Source organism: Amblyomma maculatum, chromosome 3 (genome assembly GCF_055883805.1).
Source record: "Amblyomma maculatum isolate TAMU_Amacu chromosome 3, ASM5588380v1, whole genome shotgun sequence".
Classification (NCBI taxonomy): Eukaryota; Metazoa; Arthropoda; class Arachnida; order Ixodida; family Ixodidae; genus Amblyomma; species Amblyomma maculatum.
In genome coordinates, this window is record NC_139346.1 from 107,616,815 (window position 1) to 107,637,696 (window position 20,882).

The window sequence follows — 20,882 nt, forward strand, 5'->3', positions numbered from 1 at the left end:
AAACTGTCGGTACGCTGTGTACCTGTATCGACTGAAAATAATGCTGAATATAGTAAAAATTACATTGTGTGCATTTGGAAATAATCACTGAAATAGCTTATGCATTCACTTCAACGTCGTCGTGAAACCGTGGGTGGTAATGTTGTAGTTTCTTGTACTTGACCTCGAGAATGAATGGCGTGAGGCAGTATGTCACAAATTCGGCGTTTTCAGTGACACTAGTCTAGCCATTCATTATTTTTAACAGGACCTGCATATCTTCGCTGGAGCACACACATTCCACGCAGGTTGGCATTACAATGCATTGGGTATATGCATTTCCAACGAAGCAGTCCAACATGCACATGCATGAATACGTACCATACCGTGCTCATAATCCTGTCTAAATTAGGGGGGCTTCAAGCTGAAGGCGGGCGCTGTGAACTACTGTTGTGCTCGGCGGAATTGCTTCTCGGCTCGAATTGATATGGAACGACCCCATATCTGGTTTCTTGATGCGGAGACACTTCGCCAGATTCGCGATCGGAGCTAATATCCAACATGTTTGCTTGTACAATGAAGCATATGTCACGTATATGGTAGGTTGTCATGTATCCCAAAAGCCGAAAGGCAAAACATGCGTTTCAGTTTCGTTTTCGCTGATAAAACTAATTGCCTAGCTTTGTTATGGCAAAAGTAATATCTAGAGCCATGAATCTTCGTCAAACAAGTTAAAATTTTTCCTCATTCGCGGAACGAACGGCCCGACGATGCACTAAACACGGCTGGCCAGTGGGCAGATGAACTGATCTAAATGTTTCTCTGTATACGCTACTATGCTTTATTTAAAGTGAGCCTGAAACAGTGGCTATCCAAACAAAAGGAACAATATGTAATATTGAAAAATAAACTTTGTCATAGTGTACAATAGCAGACGTGCCAATGTAGAGAAGTGCAACATCAGGTGCTAATGAGAAACTAGAGATGCCATTTTCCAGAACGTGGAGACAACTACAGGTAACAACAGCCTTTATTAGAATAAACAATGGACACACAAAATGTATAAACCGGTAGAAACAACAATTGAGTCTGTACAGCTAACAAAAGTGGTATTGCAGTAAGACCAATATAATGAAATGTGAACGAAACTACAAGCTCAGATAGGTGCTGGAAATCGAGGGGTCGAGATGCACTGTGACACTGAAGGGACCAGGAATGTGCCAGTAAACAATTTTTTTTAAATTTTTTCCATGTGTCACTTGACGATACATCACTAAATGTGCCATGGCCATTGTGGCCAATCTAAAGCTATTCCTTGTAAACAACTATTCACAAAAATTGAAAATGCTGCAACGAAAATGGCGGTGAGCTTTTCTTAATTCAACCATTCTTTTTCTCAAATAAATCTACCTTCAAGCAGCAAGTTCTAAAGCAAACATTGCTTATTCCAATGTACTGATATGAGTGACTGCTATTTTTTTAGCATGTTTTTCATTAGCAAATGCGTTAAACTTCTATAATTATTTGTTTTAAAGAGACCCAGTCATAAAAATATGCAGCGTAGATGCAAAAGTTTCATTTTCAGTCGATTCCTATGTCAACAGTTAAAATGGCAAAAAAAGCAAGTGTACAAAACACAGCCACAAAAAATGCTACATATTACTAATATTTTAATTATCCTTATCAATTAATCATCAACCAATAGGCAAGAGGGAACCAGTAGCAGAGGTACAGGTCATACAAACAGCAATGGTTGAACTCACATAAAGCAAAAAATCATATTCCAAGAATATTCTAAGCACTTCTAGGATCAACTTAAATTTTGGTAGTCTGTAGAAATACAATTTTATGCCTGTATGATAAGAAATCAACTGAAATATGGTTTTCATAAAGCACTGTTAACTGACCAAGATGGTATGCACCTAGACATTCTCTCCTTGTCACAGTTCGTGAGCACAAAAAAAAAAGTAATTGTGGTTTAGCTCTGGTTAGCCCTAGTTGAATTGCAAAAGCAGTGGTGGAAGCTTCTTTTGCCTGCTACATTATTCCCCTATCACGCCCTATCAGGTGCTACATTATTGGGGTACTTAAGCTCATTCTGACGCGAGAGCGTAAGCTCTCACATATAAATTCAAGCTTCAACTAAGCCGCATGGACGTGCCTGCGTGTCGTAGGGGTAACAAGAATGCAAACGGTACTGGCAGGCTGATTCTGCCTCCCGTATGAAAGGAGCGACCCGAGTTGGCAGCTCCTGCCCGTAGCATAGGGTAACGTGTATTCAATATCATGACAGGCTGTTTTTTTTTATAAGGAGGCCGTGGCTATGCCTCTTCCTGCATAGTTGCAGCCACCCAAGGTCTCGGTCTAGCTTTCGGAGTTTTGCTTTCACAACAAAATGAATACTTCTGGTCATGAGTGGCCTCACAGGCAGAGTGAAATGGCACAACAAATTGCAGTGAAACATAAGATGGCTAACAGAATGAACAAGCAACAGAATATTTGGTTTAGAAGGAAAGGAATTTAGCACTGAGCTATCTTCCACATTATCTCATAACACCTAAAAGCATAGCTGACTTTGGAATGGCTGCAATACACCTTCAAGTCGATGAATCCCTAACACCTCTCATCAGTAAGAAGCAATGACAGCAGATATGCATTGGAACAAAGCAAGAATGAAATAAGAACACCTAGCGCGGCGGTGCAGTGGTTATGGCGCTCAACTTTGTGCCCAAGGATGCGGGATTGAATCGCGGCCATGAGTGCCTGTGTGCTGTGTGGTGTCGACCCCACCCAGGTGGTCGAAACTTCGGAGCCCTCCCCTATGGCGTCTTTCATAGTCTTAGTCACTTTGGAACGTTAAACCCAACAACCGAATCCAAACCATAAAATAAGAACCTCTCTTTGCACTATGACAGAGATATTTTAAAGGTGAAACTAAACAAAGTAAAAACAATAAAAACATCACAATAAATGGTTACAAATTAAGAACTGAATTGAAGTTACTGTAACAGAAACACTGCAAATGAATATACAAAAGTGAAAGCTCCATCTAAGTGTACTCAACACGAAAACATACTGCTGGCAAAATAGGGAATACAAGGTGCAGTAGAATCACATTACATGATAGAGACCCCATGCGACAATCACCTGAAATCCTTCATTACATCACACTTCACACCCTGTCCACAAACAGGGACACAAAAGTTGACGTAATGGATTATATTACACCTGGTTGCACTGCCAAGTTAGCATTGATTAAACCTGGTGCGGTGCAATGTCAAGAGCTCATCCTGTGATGGCTTTTCACGCCCTGCCGTAGTTGCAGGAGGAGAAGGCTCAGAACCTCCGCTGGCTTGCAGGGTTTCCTTGTAGGTTTTGTGCAGTGGACACAACTCCAGTGCCTGCTCCAAGAGCAAACGCTCATAGCCTGAAAAAAAAAAAAGGAAAAGAATGAGAATGCACTCATATTAAACGTTTCTGCATAGGATGGTTTGTGGATCTGTGAACATGCACACAAGCACTGGATAACCTCTACTGATGCCTATAATACCAAGAGAAACCCTGCCCCAGCTATATGACAATGAGACCTTGCACTCTACTTAAAAAGAAGAAACAAGTAGTTTCAGTAATACCATGGTGAATTCACTTTTTATATTTGGTTTTAACTGGAAAAGGGTGTTCTTGTGATGCATGCCCCATCTTGCAGTTTTGAGTATAAGTTGCAGGAAGCTTTGAACAAATTAACCAAATCCAAGAACCAGTCATAGTGTCAGGTAATTGATCATTTGGTTGAGTGGTGCTATTATGTTACGAGACACTTTGTTTTGAAGGCCAGAGGAGCTATTTTCCTCAACCTTCTCAGAGATGTGCTTGTCTTGCAATGAGCTTTAACCAGCTAATGGTGACCAGAAATTGTTCTTCTCAGTAAACTTTGAAATGTGTGGGTCTAGCAGAGAGAATATGCTTTTAATAAAGACTAAAAGAGGATGTTATTGTTTCAGCTGATCTGTATTTAAAATAGATACAATTACCTTTATGTGTAATAACGAGCACTTACCATAAGATGACTTCACTTTCAAAGATGAAAGGCTAGCTTCTCCATTTCGGCCCTTTCGAAACCGCCTGGCAAACCGCTTTTGGCCATCAGCTCGGACTGCCTTAGGAGGCTCATGGTTCTCGTTGTAATGCAACGCTGCGATGCAGACTCTGCAAGCAACATTAATAATTTTTTTAGAAAAGCATTAGATGATACATGATAAAAAAATAACAATCTTATAGACATATGCACTTCTGCACTACAATATGAGAGTGTTATGACTTGCTTCAGTGAATAAAGCATGGCACTTACCTAGCTCGCATTCCAGCATAACTGTAGTGGTATGTCTTGGGTGCAAACTGGTTTATTAGGCTGTGAAAAGCCTCACAACCAATTCAAGAGTGATGGGGCCTGTACAATTTCACACAGCTTGCGGTGGGCATCCGATCCTTAAAAGCAAAGAAATTCAAATGAAAACCTGTCCAAAAACTACCAATCTTTTCTATTAGCTACCTTCAACCAGCCAGAGTCTTCCATCTTCACTGAGGTTGTCATGGGCACACTCTGGAAAAACTTCAGGCTCGTGCTGGTGTACATTTACCACATGTCTGGTCAGCGAACTCCACTTGGGAACAATTTGCTCTGGGTGCCCATCGCTTGAAGCAGCTGACCAATACAAGTGGTTTATAACAGCACGAGCCCAGTTTTCAAGCACCTCTGTGCCACGGCTCTTTGTGGCTGCAAGGAGCTGCTTTTTAATTCCAGAAATGACATTCAACAAAACAAAATTTATTTTGCCTCTAAGTGCCAGGTTATGACAAGGGTGACAGAAATGTTCTTCCCAAGCAGAAATTTTATGCTACTGCTTAGGCCAGCCACTTCCATCCGCACGCTGCTGCCAATTTCATTCACCTATATGACATAAACATGCTTTACTGAAGCTGACAACAAACATTTGAATCTTGCAAGGTATGAAATGAAACAAACCTGCACAAGCTTCGTGTGTAAAATTACATCCTGTTCGGCATCAGTCAGTCAGGAAGCAGGCTCAAGCATTTTGGAGCAGCTGTGGAGCAGTTTTGGAGCAGCAAAACGAGCGTTTTGGAGCGATTTGGAGCAAGTTTCTAAGGTCAAACACCTTTGATAATTGCAGTTTTTTCTTCCTGAAATACAAAATCTGTTATCTGATTCCTTTTTGTTTAAGTTCAATGCCTTTCCAACTTCGCATTCATCTCTGACAAGACAAGCAGCCGAAGCATGTAAAGATATATAACACAGGCTGGCTTTAGCAAGAACTTGGAAGAGACTAGCAGCAAACGAATGGCACGCTTCATAACTGAGCACTTACTGTGATCCTAAAGCGTTTGCCTATTTTGACTTCAAATGTCGAGTCTACCACTTGAATGTGCTCAAGCAGTGCCGTTAATTTAAAGTTCAGATTAATGGGCACGACGTTTGCGCTCTCTATCTTGTGCATATCCTTTTCGATCTTATGTCTGTACTGATAATTTCCTGAGCACTTGTCAGTAGTGCAGTGCATTCAGGAACTGTAGATGGCACTGAAGGGCAGCTTTTCATCCTTCAGCGTTTTTCACTTCACTGCCCTCTGCCAATAGTTCATCATTTTTCTCTTGAGCATACCTGGGGCTCATTTTTAGCACCTTGGCATAGGCCCTGTATGGCTTTTCAACACTCTTGAGAAGCTTCCTAGTGATTCACACTTTTGGCATACCAATGCATAATGCTTCAAGTATGATTTTATCTGCCGTAAGCCTGACAAGCTTTTCATTGACAAAGAGGCTCGATGGTGAAGTCTTCTTACAGCAGAACCATTAGAATAACTCATGCAGTTTTTGCAGTTGTACAACTTTCCTAGCAGCTCACAGTAGTTTGCGCTATCTCTTCGCTTGCTACTCTCGCATCTCTCTCCACCAGCAATTCAAAAGGTTGGGTAGAGGTGCTATGTCACATGCACAGTGCATTTTTTTTCGCAATTAATTCCCTCCAATTGCCAGTGGCTCATACTAAATTTGCTTGCAAGAAAATATTTATTATGCTCCATGCTTCCCTCCTTTACGAAAATTTAATTTGCATTAAGCCAGTGCAATATATGTTATATCCTTGCCCCCAGTGCAGTGACATTGTTCCCGTTTTCTGCTAAATTTGATGGCAAAACCTCGAGGCAGCCAGTTTGGAGCAGTATTGCATCTTGGAGCATGATGGAGCTGAAAAAGCAGTTTGGAGCAGAATGAAGCAATTGGAGCAGCACTTCCACCCCTGGTCAGTGTGTAGGTCATATATTTTGCATTGAATTCTGGGGAGTCAAATCTACCGTCCCCCGTCAGGCTCAGGCTTCTTTGAAGCTTTACTGAGGTGGGCACCCTGTGCATTGTTCCACACCTGTTTAAAAATATAGTTACCTTGCACTTTTTCTTTACAAATAAATAATTTCACTTACCTTTGCACAGAAGGGAATAATACACACTACTGAATTTTGAAGAATAGGTCCTCCCCCGGTGTTGCAACTCCAATGCACGAAAGGAGTTGCAGTGCCTTTTTTGGATTTTACCCTGTGAACAATATAGCACCTAGAGAGAATAAAGGACATTATATGATTTACAATAGGCATGCTGTAAATCAAGAGTATCTATGCAAGAAAAATGTGTGTTGGCAGGTAACAAATTAGTACAAATAAATGCTGCAACACGAGCAAATTTAGCCTTCAATAGTATACTGACTGAAATGCATGGTGCAGCTGCAGTGTAAAATATATTCCAGCAAGCCCGAAATGTTCATGATTATCGGAACCAACTGTTTTCTCCTTAACATAGTAAGATGGTATAATGTAGGGATGTACAAAACCAACCAGTGCTTCAGGCTTGTAATATTTCTTGCTGCCAGAAGAAGTGTAAGCAGAGAGGCATTATATGCTATACTGTGGCTGATGTGAGCAATCATGGTGCATGTCTATACATGAATTTCAGAAGGAATCAGTTGAATAGAGCAACTCTATACTAGCCTTTACAACTGTTGCCAAATCAAAGTACCGCATTTTTGTTATATTACACAATGATCTGGGAAATATAAAGTGCTTGCCCCATGTATGCACCTATTGTCATAAGAATTAGTGCATTACAGCTCATTCCAGTCACAGGGTACATGAACAAGAATTATACACCAATCAAAACAATCAAGAGTAATCCATTATACCTTTAAATAATTTGCAGTCATGAAAGTAAAGCTACCAGTTGAATTGAAGGGTATGCCCACTGATGTTTCACTTATTATAACCTAAAAATGAGCACTACAAAGCATTATGCACACAGTAGATACAATATTATATTAGCAAACTATCAAAAGATGCTGCCCCAAATGCTGTATTCAGCTAGAAGGATTTTTCCAATAGCCTTTCTGTGTAGAGATGGCTGACCCTCCCATGATCACACATGCCCACGTAGGCAGTTTGCTGTAGCTTGCACCAGGCTCCCAGACCTCTGGATTTCCGTAGTGCACTGGGCCAAGCATGTCCTGCAGGGTCCAAGGAGCTCTAACAGGCAGCTCTCAAAGACGATATAATTCGTCTCTGCAACAGCATCAGTAGTTGTAGCCCCAGTTGTGCTGCAAGAATGTAACAAAGTGCATATTAGTGAACAAGGAAAATGAAAAAGGTATTTGTCGCACAATCTACTCACTTGCTAGCTTCTGATAATGCAAAACTTTCACGTTTGCGTCGATCTCAGCCGTTCACACACTGTTAGTCACTTTCATCAGAAGCATCACTGCTGGAATCGCTGTCTCCTAGGTAAGATGCAGGCAAATAACGGTCCGGAACATGGTCTGTGATAGGCATAGAGCACTGATCAACCATCCCTAAGCTTGACTCTTCAATCTGCACACCTTCAACAAGAATAAAAAAAGTCACGCCTCGATGAAAAGTAGATAAACTGCCAACATATACCACAGCGCCTGAGCCGTCTGCCTGTCAGTGTTCATTTGTTGCATGTAGCCTTTGGTAAGTCCACCTGAATATATTTGGAAGACTTCGAGGTTGTTGAGTGGCCACAAGCAGAGCACCTGAAATTAGTGCCCATTTGGTCATATCCATCTGAAAACAAGCAAAAAAATGCAAATCGATGCATGATTACACACTGATGAAATTAATACTGTATGTGCTACTAGTCACACAAAAACTCGGGATACTCAGGATCAGTTCCTTCAACCTCATTGCTTATGAGGTATACACAAAAATATTTGACTATATTTCAGCTTACGCATTTCACCGATAACGAGAAATGTCATCACAGCCTAACTATGGCCGCACTAAGTCATACTCTGAAGCTACTGAGCTACATGAGTTAACTGAATTGAAACTCTTACACAATTCACCTAGAGGTATATTGAACAAGTGAATATGGAAGTATCGGAAACCTAGCTGCTTAAAATATCTGGCATCAAAACAGGCAAACAAAGTTCTAGTGAGGTTTCTGTCAAGCACCAAACGTCAGTGCTTTTGCGCGCCGCGGCCACTTATACAGCTGCAGTGTCCTATAGCTGTTATCAATATCACACTAAAGCGTCTTTTTTGAAGTAAGTTCATACGACTTACCATCACATGTTGACACTGCAGGGTTACTGCAAACATCGAGACAGAGATCTGGGTTGCTTTCAGGCGCTGCGATGATTGCCGCAGACGAGCCCACGCTCGCATTAGCAGACGCCGCTAAGGCGTAATTCACGATCTACAAAAATTCATACAAAATGATAAAGGCTGCTATGGTGCAACACTGTAATATCAACTGTAAAGAAGCATAATCACCTCCATACGATGGCGCTTCTCGAAGGCTGGCCGAAGGTTCTCGCGTTTGCAGTGTGCGAAAATTGAAGGCAACGCATCGGGCTTCAAGTCTTTTCAGCTGCTTGCACGGCAAACTTGCGGCGATGTCGGCGTCATGCACAAAGTCCTCAGTTTTGAAGTGCGCCAAACAAAGGACACTTGTCTTGCTCAGCTCCCAACGGTCTCGCTTCAATGCCAAGACCCATAACTTGCGCAGCTTACTGCTCTTCGGAAACCGGTGAAGGCTGATCCCCGGAACCGAGTGCGTATTGGAGCAACCAACTGCGATGCATTTTGTTCGCATGGCGTCAGAAATTCAGATATTGACATCACAGCAGCCAAGCCAGCATTCGCAGCGAGACTACCGAGATGCAGCAGTGCAAAAGGAACTGGCACGCGAAGGTAGAAAAGCGAAAGGGCTGCTCGCGCACGGGTAGTGGCAGTAGTAGCGGAGCCGCGGAGTGGAGCGGCGTCTCAAATGTACACAATTTCTGGCTTGATGCTTAGTTGCTTAGCACGCCGTTAGAGGGATGCGTCGTCTGCTACCGAAGCTTTTAATCACAAGCAACTATAATACCCAACACTTTACAGCGTTAAAATCGCAGTTTAGTAATGGTGGTTACATGGCCGATGCATTGGGAGCATAGTTAACCGGCGAGGATTTTTGGTCAAGTAGGCCTTTAAGGCCACCAGCTCAGGCACCTCCTTGTTCTTATCAATAATGCTGGCATGGCACTGCTGGCATAGCTTGTATTTGTGGATGACAGCATATGCAACATAACCAGCAAAATACTCAAGGCTGTCTTCTTCCTCTTTGCAGAGCTCTATAACTCCATCTAAACAACTCTTGTCGGTTTGCTATGAAGGCCAGAAGATCCTGCGTGTCGTCAGCAGAATATGAACTGTGGTGAGATGGCTGCGAAAACTGTATGAGCACAATTATCCTAAACGTTGACTTAAACTGTCTTGCCCTCAGCATGAGAAACCTGAAGTTATGTTTAACAATATAATACTCCCTGAGCTGCAGAGCACACAATGTTGACAGTACAATTCCTGTTTGCACTGGTTTCCAACACCCCTTACCCAGCTTGTCTGTGATCTGCAGGTCACTAAACATGCTAATAAACTCTGCGAGAAAGCCTTTTGCCTCACCTGCTTTCTGAGGGCAGATTTCACTCAGGGCAGATTTTCTTGAATGCGAGCTAATTATAGTGAGCCACTGGAACACCTACTAAATGAAAAATGCAGTTGCGAGGGCCTCCTTGGCCAAGTGGTCATTCTGCACCAGGTACCGCAGGCCCGGATGCCACATTCATTTTTTCGAATTGATTTGGATCCAGGTCTCGCAACTTCAAGTTAGGCATAAATTTGAGCTTGTGCCTCAATTTCGCAAGCCTGCTTGAGGTACTCCAGGGAGACCTGCAGGAACCATAGAACTTCTTCATAGTGCAGGCAAGTCATAAATTATGCATGCTTGTCCCCCATGCTGCTTTACTGAATAAACATTTCTTAAATTATGCTACTCATCTGCTCTCTTTACCTATTGTAAAAAGAAAAGGCTACTAGTTTGAGTAAGCATACAGTACAAAACTATTGCTACAAAACAAAAGCAAACATCCATAGCACAGAGAAAACATTTGCGCTTAAGTTAGAAGAATACAAAAAAAGTGCCTGAAGCTACTTGCTAATGTGCTATCACACTAGCAGGACGCAATGCCAATTGGGTCTGCCAACACCTTGTCTTTGTGATTTCTGTATCTATGTCAACACTGTGCCATTTCAATTGCAAGACTGCCGCTTACCGATGGTCCCCCATCCTGTGTCACATTAGCGAGACAGCCTGCATAACCCCAAGCCAACTTGGCCCTCTGTCATTCTCACTCTCCTTCTTTTGTCATTCCTTTTCTTTTTCTTCCCCGCAGGGGGCACCTGTTAAAGCAGGTGTTTGTGTGTTTTGTGCGACACCACGGACCCCGAGCACCCACGCTTAGCCGTGCGTGGCATCGTCGTGTCTGGGGAAAAGGGGATCCTGGTGGTTGAGCCGATGCCGAGTGTTTTGGACCTTTTAAGGCCCCTCGGCGGAGGCAACACACCACTTTGGCCCACGCTTCCCACAGACGGCACCTCCGGGCTGACCCACCCGGGGGATATCGGCAGTCGCCTTTTCCTGTCCTCCCCTCCATCTTTCACTTTCCTATCCCCTCTCTTACAACTTTCCTGTCTTCTCTTACCTTTCTTCGTTTCTTCCTACTTCCAGGCGGCGAGGGTTAACCTTGTGTGGCTAACCACCCTGAGTTACGCCATATTGGGTTATAGTTACGGTGTACAGCTGGCGTGGGCAGGACTTGATTGCCAATTCCTGTCCCGTCCCCTCGTTGGGCTCCATGGTGGGTGGCTGGCACCGCAGCCGAACAATATACATTTTTTATGGCTTCCTCTTCTTCTTCAACTGATCGCCCTCCTTCGAAACGAGGGCGCACCGACCAAACTGCCCAGTTCTTTTTGAAAACAAAGAGCACCTTCCCACACTTTCATGTAGTTCATAGTGAGCACTCAGAAAAGACAGCAAGACAAGCCTCACCGTTCATTGTTGCAAAGACACTGACTGAAGCTATAGGCAAGGGTTACAAAATCAAGAAGCTTGCAAATGGAGACCTGCTGTTAGAACTTTTATATCATCATCAGTATGAGAAACTCTCAGGAGTCAGCGCTTTTGGTGACATTCCTGTTGTGATTAGCCCACATCGTTCTTTGAATACTGTTCGCGGTGTTCTTTCTGACCAAGATTTAAAGTACATGACAGAGGAGGAATTGCTGGAAGGGCTGAAAGAGCAACACGTGACAAATGTATACCGAATAAAAATAAGACGTGACAACAAAGAAATCGAGACTAAACACTTTGTCCTTACCTTTGCACTGAGCGTACTCCCCGAGTCTGTGGAGGTGGGGTACACAAAACTCAACCTGAGACCATACATTCCGAACCCACGACGTTGCTTTAACTGCCAGAAGTACGGTCACGGTGCTCAGAGCTGCCGAGGCCGACTCACTTGTGCAAAGTGTGCTGCACATGAGCACCAAACCGATGACTGCCAAGCTCAACCCCATCTCTGTGCAAACTGTCAGGGCAACCATCCTGCTTATTCGCGTAGCTGTCCGGTGTGGAAGACTGAAAAGGACATAATCACTCTAAAGGTAACAGAAAACATCACGTTCACCGAAGCACGCAAACGATATTCAATCCAACACCCTTCCTATTCCTCTGTGGCGCAGCAGGGCGCGGCACCACAGGAGTCTTCAGCACCTACCCAGACCACGAAAAATGAGTCTGGGGTGGTGCCATCCGCGCCCCTGGTGGAAGCAGCTGGTGCTGCTCCACTACCCCCCAAAACAGGCTGCGCTGACCCCCAGGTCAGCGGGCCCGAAGGCCTTGTTCCAAGGGGCAAGGCCTAAAACAAGTGCACCCGTGCCTTCTGCACGAACGTCCAACACATCTGAGGATGTGATGGACACATCTCCCTCATCGCCGCCGCGTCAGCGGCGGCAAAGCTCTCTCGAGCGAAAACGAAGGGACAAAGTCCCAATAACAGGTCCAAAGGACCCAACTGCCTAGGTTTTTAAACCATCCTCAACTAATATTTTACTATGGCATTTTTAGTTCACTGGAACTGTCGTGGACTTTTAAACAATTACACTGACATAACAGATATATTAGGTTCTTTTTCCCCAGTCGCATTGTGTCTCCAGGAGACAAACCTTGGACCACAGAATAAAAACATCCTTAAAAAGCATCAAGTCTTTCGTTGCGATCGACAAAACCCAAGCAGACTCTCAGGTGGCACTGCTATTGTGGTCCAAGGTGGTTTTCCAACCCGAAAAATCGACCTTAAAACTACATACGAAGCAGTTGCAGTCACAGTGCTCCATTTTAAAGCCATAACAATATGCTCCATTTACATTGATCCTCATCAAACCGTTACACTTCATGACTTAGAAACTCTTTTAATACAACTACCAGAGCCATATCTTTTAGTTGGGGATTTTAATGCTCACTCCTATTTTTGGGGAAGCAGACAAACCGACGTCAGAGGTCAGGTTTTAGAAAATTTTATTCTGTGCAACAATGTCTGTTTGTTAAATACGGGGAAACACACATACTGCTCTCCAAGCACTGGCAAATTCAGCTGCCTAGATTTGTCTTTTTGTTCACCAAGTGTTTTTACCGATTTTAAATGGGACGTCCTTGACAACCCCTATGGAAGCGATCATCTTCCAGTCATTATCAGCCTAGCATCATCACCATCAATCACCCTAACAAAACCACGGCGCTGGAAGCTAAATTTGGCCGACTGGGCGCTCTTCCGCGAGGAAGCTGCCCTAGAAGAAATCTTTTCGGAGAGTTCTGATGTGGATAAATTAAATGAAACTTTCACAGCACGTATTATTGCCGCCGCTTACCTAGCCATTCCACGGACTTCTGGTGTGGTGAGACAAAATCGTAAAGCATGGTATACGCAAGAATGTAGAAAGGCAAAAAAAGAACAAAATAAAGCATGGGGAATTTTACGCCGCTACCCAACACATGAAAACCTGATAAATTTCAAGAAGGCAAAATCTAAAGCTCGGTATATCCGCCGCACAGCTGAAAAGCAATCATGGCAGAGGTATGTATCTTCTATCAACAGCTCAGTTACATCCAAGGACATGTGGGAAAAAGTACATAAACTAGATGGAAAGTACTCCCCCTTCACAGTTCCATTTTTCACAACCTCTGGTGCACAAACCAGTATAGAGGAACAAGCAGACATATTGGGAGAATATTTTGCTGCAGTTTCAAGCTCTACGCACTATACACAATCTTTTTTAAAGTATAAATCAACAGTTGAAAAACAAAAACTCCCAATGACTGGTAGCATAAATGAACCTTTTAATGCTTTAATTACACTAGAAGAAATACATAGAGTACTGTCAGCTGGCAAACACACTGCACCAGGACCTGATGATGTGCACTACGAAATGTTAGCCCATTTATCAGAAACCTCTGTAGAAGCATTGTTAAAACTGTTTAACAAAATCTGGATATCGGGGAAAATTCCTGAGTCCTGGAAAAAGGCCATTGTAGTGCCACTTTTGAAGCCTGGAAAGTCTCCAAATTCTCCAGGTAGTTACAGGCCAATAGCCCTGACGAGCTGTCTTGCAAAGTGCTTTGAAAGTATCCTAAATATAAGATTGATGTTTGTCCTCGAATCCCAAAAACTGCTTGACACTCACCAGTGTGGCTTCAGGAAAACATGTTCCACTACTGACCACCTTGTCCGCCTCGAAAATACAGTTCGAGAAGCGTTTCTACATAAGCAACACTGCCTTGCCGTCTTTTTTGACCTTGAAAAAGCCTACGACACCACATGGAGGTTTGGGATCCTGCGAGATTTGGGAGAGCTTGGAATTCGCGGCAGGATGCTAAAATGTCTAGCTGACTTTCTACATAATCGATCCTTCCAAGTACGTCTTGGTTCCGTACTTTCTAAAAACTTCACACAAGAAACTGGAGTGCCCCAAGGGTGCATTTTAAGTACCACACTTTTCATAGTAAAAATGAACTCTATAGCTAAAGTAATACCGAAATCCATTATGTATTCAGTTTACGTAGACGATTTGCAAATTGCGTGCACATCATCAAACGTAACTACATGTGAGAGGCAGATTCAGCTAACTGTAAATAAGCTGGCATCATGGGCAGATAAAAATGGTTTCAAGTTTTCCACGCAAAAGTCTGTGGCTGTTCTCTTTTCTCTCAGACGAGGACTGCACACTGACCCCACCATCTACCTAAATGAAATCACACTACCAGTAAAACACGAACACAAATTTCTAGGTTTAACATTTGATAGGAAGCTCTCTTTTCTTCCTCACATAAACGTCCTGAAAAAGAAAGCTTCCAAATCTCTGAATATACTCAAAGTCCTCTCACGCAAACACTGGGGGTCTGACCGGACGTGCCTTTTGCACATCTACCGCACAGTCATTCGCTCTTGCCTAGACTATGGCTGCATTGTATACGGATCAGCAAGACCTTCATATTTGAAGCGCTTGGACCCTGTACATAATTCAGGCTTGCGTCTTTCTACTGGTGCTTATAGGACATCACCTATCGCAAGCCTTTATGTAGACACCAACGAACCATCCCTAGAACTTAGAAGGACCATGCTCACATTTTCATATATCCTGAAAATACGCTCCCTACCAAAACATATATGCTACCCCATTGTCACTAAATGTGCCTCCAGAATATTGTCCAAAAATAGGCCTCAGTCAATCAAACCCTTGTTACTTCGATTTGAGGATAAATGCAAAGAATTAGGAATACTAAACGCCCTCCCCAATATTGCATCAAGACAAAATTCACTGCCACCATGGTACAGCCTTCCTGTTGTGTGCGATTTCACACTAACTCAGTTTTCTAAACATAAAACACCACCTGAACACATCCTGCAAGAATTTCTAGCTCTTAAAGGAAAGTATGACAATTGCACACAATTTTACACGGATGGATCCAAGACAACAAAACACGTAGGAAGTGCAATAGTGCATGGAAAATGGGAAAAAACTGTGAGATTACCTCAGTGTGCAAGTATTTTTACAGCTGAATGTTATGCTCTGGCAGTGGCTGTAAGCAAAATAGTAAATGAGAACATTACAAACAGTATTATATACACAGACTCCTTAAGTGTTCTCACAGCCCTTCACCACAAAAATGCAGTTGTACCACTACTCGGGGAAATCATACACAACATATCAACAGCCTCTGCTCGAGGACATAAAATAACGTTTTGTTGGGTCCCGAGTCATGTCGGCATTGGAGGCAATGAGAGAGCAGATTTTTGCGCTGCCCAGGCCCATGGAAAACGAATAAAGAACATAGACATGCCATACAGGGACTGTATGATGCTGGTGCACAACAAACTAAAGGACGAATGGCAGTCATCATGGAGTAAGGAGGTAAATAATAAACTGCAGTTGGTGAAGCCCACTTTAGGGGAATGGAAATCATGTCGCAATCAAGAACGTTTTATAGAAGTGATTTTATGCCGTCTCCGCATTGGCCACACGCATATGACGCACAATTTTTTGTTGAGAAAAGAAAACAAACCTCTGTGTGAAGAATGCGGACAGCAACTCACCATAAACCACGTTTTACTTTCATGCACAAGATTTGAAATGCTAAGGAAAAAGTATTTTACTCAATTTTATGATGAACACATTCCTTTCCATCCAGCTTTGATTTTAGGTGAAAGCGGACTTGTCGATCTAACATGTGTTTTTAGCTTTTTAAAGGAAGCAAATGTTTTACGGAAACTGTAGAATAAATAGTGTACGCCATTTACAACCTTGTGCTTGGCGCATGATAGCCTGAGCTGCTTATGCGCCATTAAACCCAACACAACACAACACAACACATTTTCTTTTTCTTCATCATTTTATTTTTACTGCTACGAAAAATTCTAGTTACAAGCTTCTCTCTTTCTCGGAGAATATGCACTGCCATGTAACAATTATACTTTAAGCAAAATATGCCTCACAGCTTTCTGAGTGAAGCAACAAATTTCTCTTCACAGCAAAATTATGTGCCTTTGTACAGAGAACCAAACGTACAAACATTCAAAGTACTCTCTTTCATCAGTCGGTAATTGCACAACATCCCAGTGGGCTTGCAGTTTGTGACTGTAATCCAACATATCTTGTGTACTGCAGCTCACACTGAGCCTGATATTACATTAGTATTGTTTATTGATATTATATCACCTCTTACTACAAAAATGATGCTTGCTTTATAGTGAGGCATATAAGCATTATATTGTACAAGCTTTAATTTCAATAAACTTGATGAGTGGTACTAATACTAGTTGACGTAATCTAAATTGGCAAATGATGAAAGTTGTAAGCACAGTTAAATTCAAATGCAAGGACATTAACAAAAAATGCACCCATGTATATGCAGTCCAGATGCATGTCAACAGCTTCTAATAGAGGCTTTACAAAAGTTAGCACCATCTAGTGAAAGAGACGGAAACTGTGCGCGGCGGCCATGTTTTGTTCAGTCTGCCCGCTTCTTCCATCGAATATGCTGTCAACGTGCGCCTTCGTAGAACCAGTGCTTGCACAGCAAGGTGTAATGGAATGATCACAAGCGATTGTTTCATTTTTTAACATTGCAGCAGTCGCTGCTTGCATCAAGCTCTATTCGGAATGATGCTAGCATATTGCTGCGTACCCTTCTGCACAAGCGCACCATCGTAGACGTGCATGGAAACAAGGTATACGCGTGTATGTGACCGCTCGTTTGCAATCCTAATCGGCTTTATAAGTGTCACTTGCATCATGTAAAGCATTACTTCACGTCCCTCTGACTGGGAGCTAGCTCACAGAACGTGCTATCACCTAAAACAGCAAGGTTGTTTTGCGTGCTATGGAGCCTTGGTAACTTGAAGGATAAGCTTATGCTTCGATGAAGGACATGGGAGGAGCAATGCATCTATTACGAACGCTATAGTTCAAATTCGTTCTTTGAAATCTTTTGTACATAGGTTGCATTTACCATTGTGTATTTAAGACAAGGGCATGATTACCGAAACTACTATTCACAGTCGTACGAAATGGTAGTGCTTGGTGTAGAGAGCAATACGACTGTCTGGTGCGCCCGAGGTGCGTGTTTCATGCTGCAAAAGCCGCTGCCAAACCCGCGGCGTCTAGTAAAGCAGGAAAAGATGACATCCCACTAGTGTGTTGTAATATGCTCACGTCCAGCCCGTTTCGAAAGATGTTATCACGTGATAATGCGTGCGAAGTCCGGTCCGCGTGTAGAGCGCGCAGCTCAGGTTTGCATTCTGTCCCTTCATAGCTGCCAGCGCGGCCGATAAAATAACGAAGCGTGCGCTTCACTTTTGTGTTTTGTCGAGTCACCCGATGGTTCGCTAATTGACAGCCACCTGAAATTCTGTTGATTTTTGTTTATTCTTTCTTGTTTATTCCTTCTGTCAGATAGTAGACATTTGAAGCCTTAGTCTCATATGAAAGCACTGTCATGGAAAGCTTCGAGGAACTCGCAGAAAGAGGAACTCTGTTGAAACGAAAATAAATTTGAAAAGTCAACTCATTACTGCGAAGTATCTGTGCTTGGTGCAACTGGCTGTGTTCATAAAGTCAGATTTATATTATTACGGACGGCATCAAGGAAGAAGAAGCGGGCAGTGGCGCGGACAGGAGCGCTCGCGCTAGGCCCGGCAACATTTTCATTAAACGCCATCTCACTGCCATCAACCATCTCTCTGTCCTCTGTTCTCCTGTTTTCATCGGCTTGCCGTATCGTAATATTTGGTTGGAGGTGCTGGTACTTCATCATCACCCCGCCCCATCCTGGTCCGGAGCATCAGCGCCCTGCGACTTCTTGCGCTGTCGGCGAAAGGGTAGGAGGCACTGCATGGCTGTTCCCCAGCCTGCCGGACCCAGCAAGACCTTGCCGTTCCTCCGCCCCGTCCCCCCCGCCCCGACCACAAGACACGACGAAGGAGAGACTGACCCGAGACGCCCCACAAGACACAAGGAGAGACCCGAATGCCCTAATGTAACCCCACTGACCTGATGTGCCGACCAAGAACCCTACGACCCAAGACACCGCTACACTTGAAGACATTCTCCCCTGCCTATGCCATGCGGTGCGTGCCTTGGCCTCCGCCATCGAGTCGTGGCAACGTGTGGCCCGAGAGTGTCCTGCCAAGGTTCATCGCGAATCATTATGCTGGCAAGCCATTCTATTCTTCCTTCTTCCTCTTCTTTTTCAAGCATCTAGACACGCCCATCATTATGCCATGGAATCATCAACATCGTGCATTTCCTCGTCCACGATCGGGACGATCGCTCGGTGGCCCCGGGTCATGTTACGGACGACATCAAGGAAGAAGAAGCGGGCAGTGGCGCGGACAGGAGCGCTCGCGCTAGGCCCGGCAACATTTTCATTAAACGTCATCTCACTGTCATCGACCATCTCTCTGTCCTCTGTTCTCCTGTTTTCATCGGCTTGCCGTATCGTAACAATATTATATTTTTATAATATAATAATATATTATATTATATTAATACTGTTATAAAAAATTAGGGGGACACTTAAGCTCCGCCGTTAAGGCTGTGACGCGATAGCGTCTCTTTCGCACACACACACACGATATTTTCTTCCTTCACGTTTTAAATTTTTAGCATTTATTTATATTTCTATCATTTGCTTCTTTATTTTATTTAATGTTTTATATTTTTGTACACCAATACTCAGGTCAGCAACAATTGCCTTTCCACTCTGAGTAATTTGACACCTCTGAATGCATTCTTCAATTATTTAAATTAATCAAATACACATTCTAAATTTTCTTCATTTGCATCACCAAGCACTGGTTTTTCATTCTAGCATTTTAACACCTTTAAACCCTCAATTTTCATTTTTTATTTCATCAATTGATCAATTAATTACAAATATTTTATTAACTCATCATCGCCTATCGCACACCAATCAATCTTCACTCACTGGAACCAGAAATTACCATGATATTTTTTTTTTACGCAGCCCCCGATTATTTCCGAGACCTGTGCCAACTACTGCATTGACGGCATAGGCAGGAAAGTGCTAAGCGCCATTCCAACTTATGTCAAATTACACACGATTCTTTCATCTCAAAATTGCATCCCCGCTCATTTCACCAACAAGAATCTACCAGTGGGATGAGCGACAGTAATGTGCAAATCAAGCAAACTCTCGATCATCTCTCATAGTCGTTCAAGTAAATAGCAAAGGCACAAAGACAAAAAATTGTGCACATTACAAAACTCTGGATACTGTACCTGGATAGGGATGACGCTGCTCGGATCGACGAGGGGCCCATGCAAGACTCGTAGAGCAGTTTGTAACTGCGGTGGGCCGCGCTACGCCTCGGCTGTCAAAATACGCCTCTTGGTGTCGCTAACAGACACCACCAGGGACAGAAGAGAGGTCCAAGCACAGCACACTAGGTTACAACGTGAAAAGCGCGGACAGAACTGCGGACGATTACGGACAGACACGAAGCGAACGGATGGAGCGAACAAAATATGGCAGCCAGCGCGGGATCAGCGTGCCGCTCATGGTTGCTAGACTTACTTTGTAAACCCTCTATTGGCTTGCTCTATTTTGAAGTTTGCACAAGCATGTGCAGAGCAAGTGTTCACAACAATAAAATCACAGTATAGATGGCACACAATCTGTGAGGCTTGCCTTGTTGCTGGGGAGGCTATGCTTTTTCACTGTGGATATGTCCAAAGTTATCTGCTGCCCTCGTACCAGTGACCTCTCAGGTTTTTAAGCAGATGTGGACAGTCAGCCAAGAAGTAGAGTTGCCTTCCTCCACCACAAGGGGGAGGGCATGACACACTTGGTTTCCTATATTTTGTCACTTGGATGCCACAGAGTCGCCAAATGGCCGTGTTGCCTGGTCCCATATCGGTTGGTTACTACTGCACCGATGGTAATGCCAATATCTTCCGCACGACGAATGATTGTGGAGGCAACTTTTCACCTCTGCATTGAATGAGGAATCTGCAAGGAACAAACTTCACAATGAATAATGTATCAGATAAAAAGTAACCTGCAAATAAAACTGGACACTAGACGAAGGAACAAAAACGACAACACGGGTGCAGTTTTTGTTCCTTCATCTAGTGTCCCACTTTATTCATGCAGTTTACCTTTTATCTGCAATGAATCAACTCTCCCACAGAAATATTCTACTCCAATAGTGTATCAGATAGCATATGACATTTTAAAATACCCTCACATCCCTATCGCAAAATGCAGCACCCTCCAGCATCTTCCAGTATGAAACCAGTATTTTTTCTCATTAGTTTTTACTACAAATGCTGGCACTCTGCGAGATTCACTGGAGCTGTGCTGTGAAGACACTGGTATGATGGGAGAAAATGCTGGGATTTGCTTTACAAACTGGGTGTGCCACT

At 43.3% G+C, this 20,882-nt stretch overlaps 1 pseudogene; it reads right to left on the minus strand.

Annotated features, from left to right (window-relative positions):
• Positions 1-9,736: 9,736 nt before the first annotated feature.
• LOC146195506 (uncharacterized) lies at positions 9,737-20,369 on the minus strand (annotated as a pseudogene).
• Between the last annotated feature and the right edge of the window lie 513 nt (positions 20,370-20,882).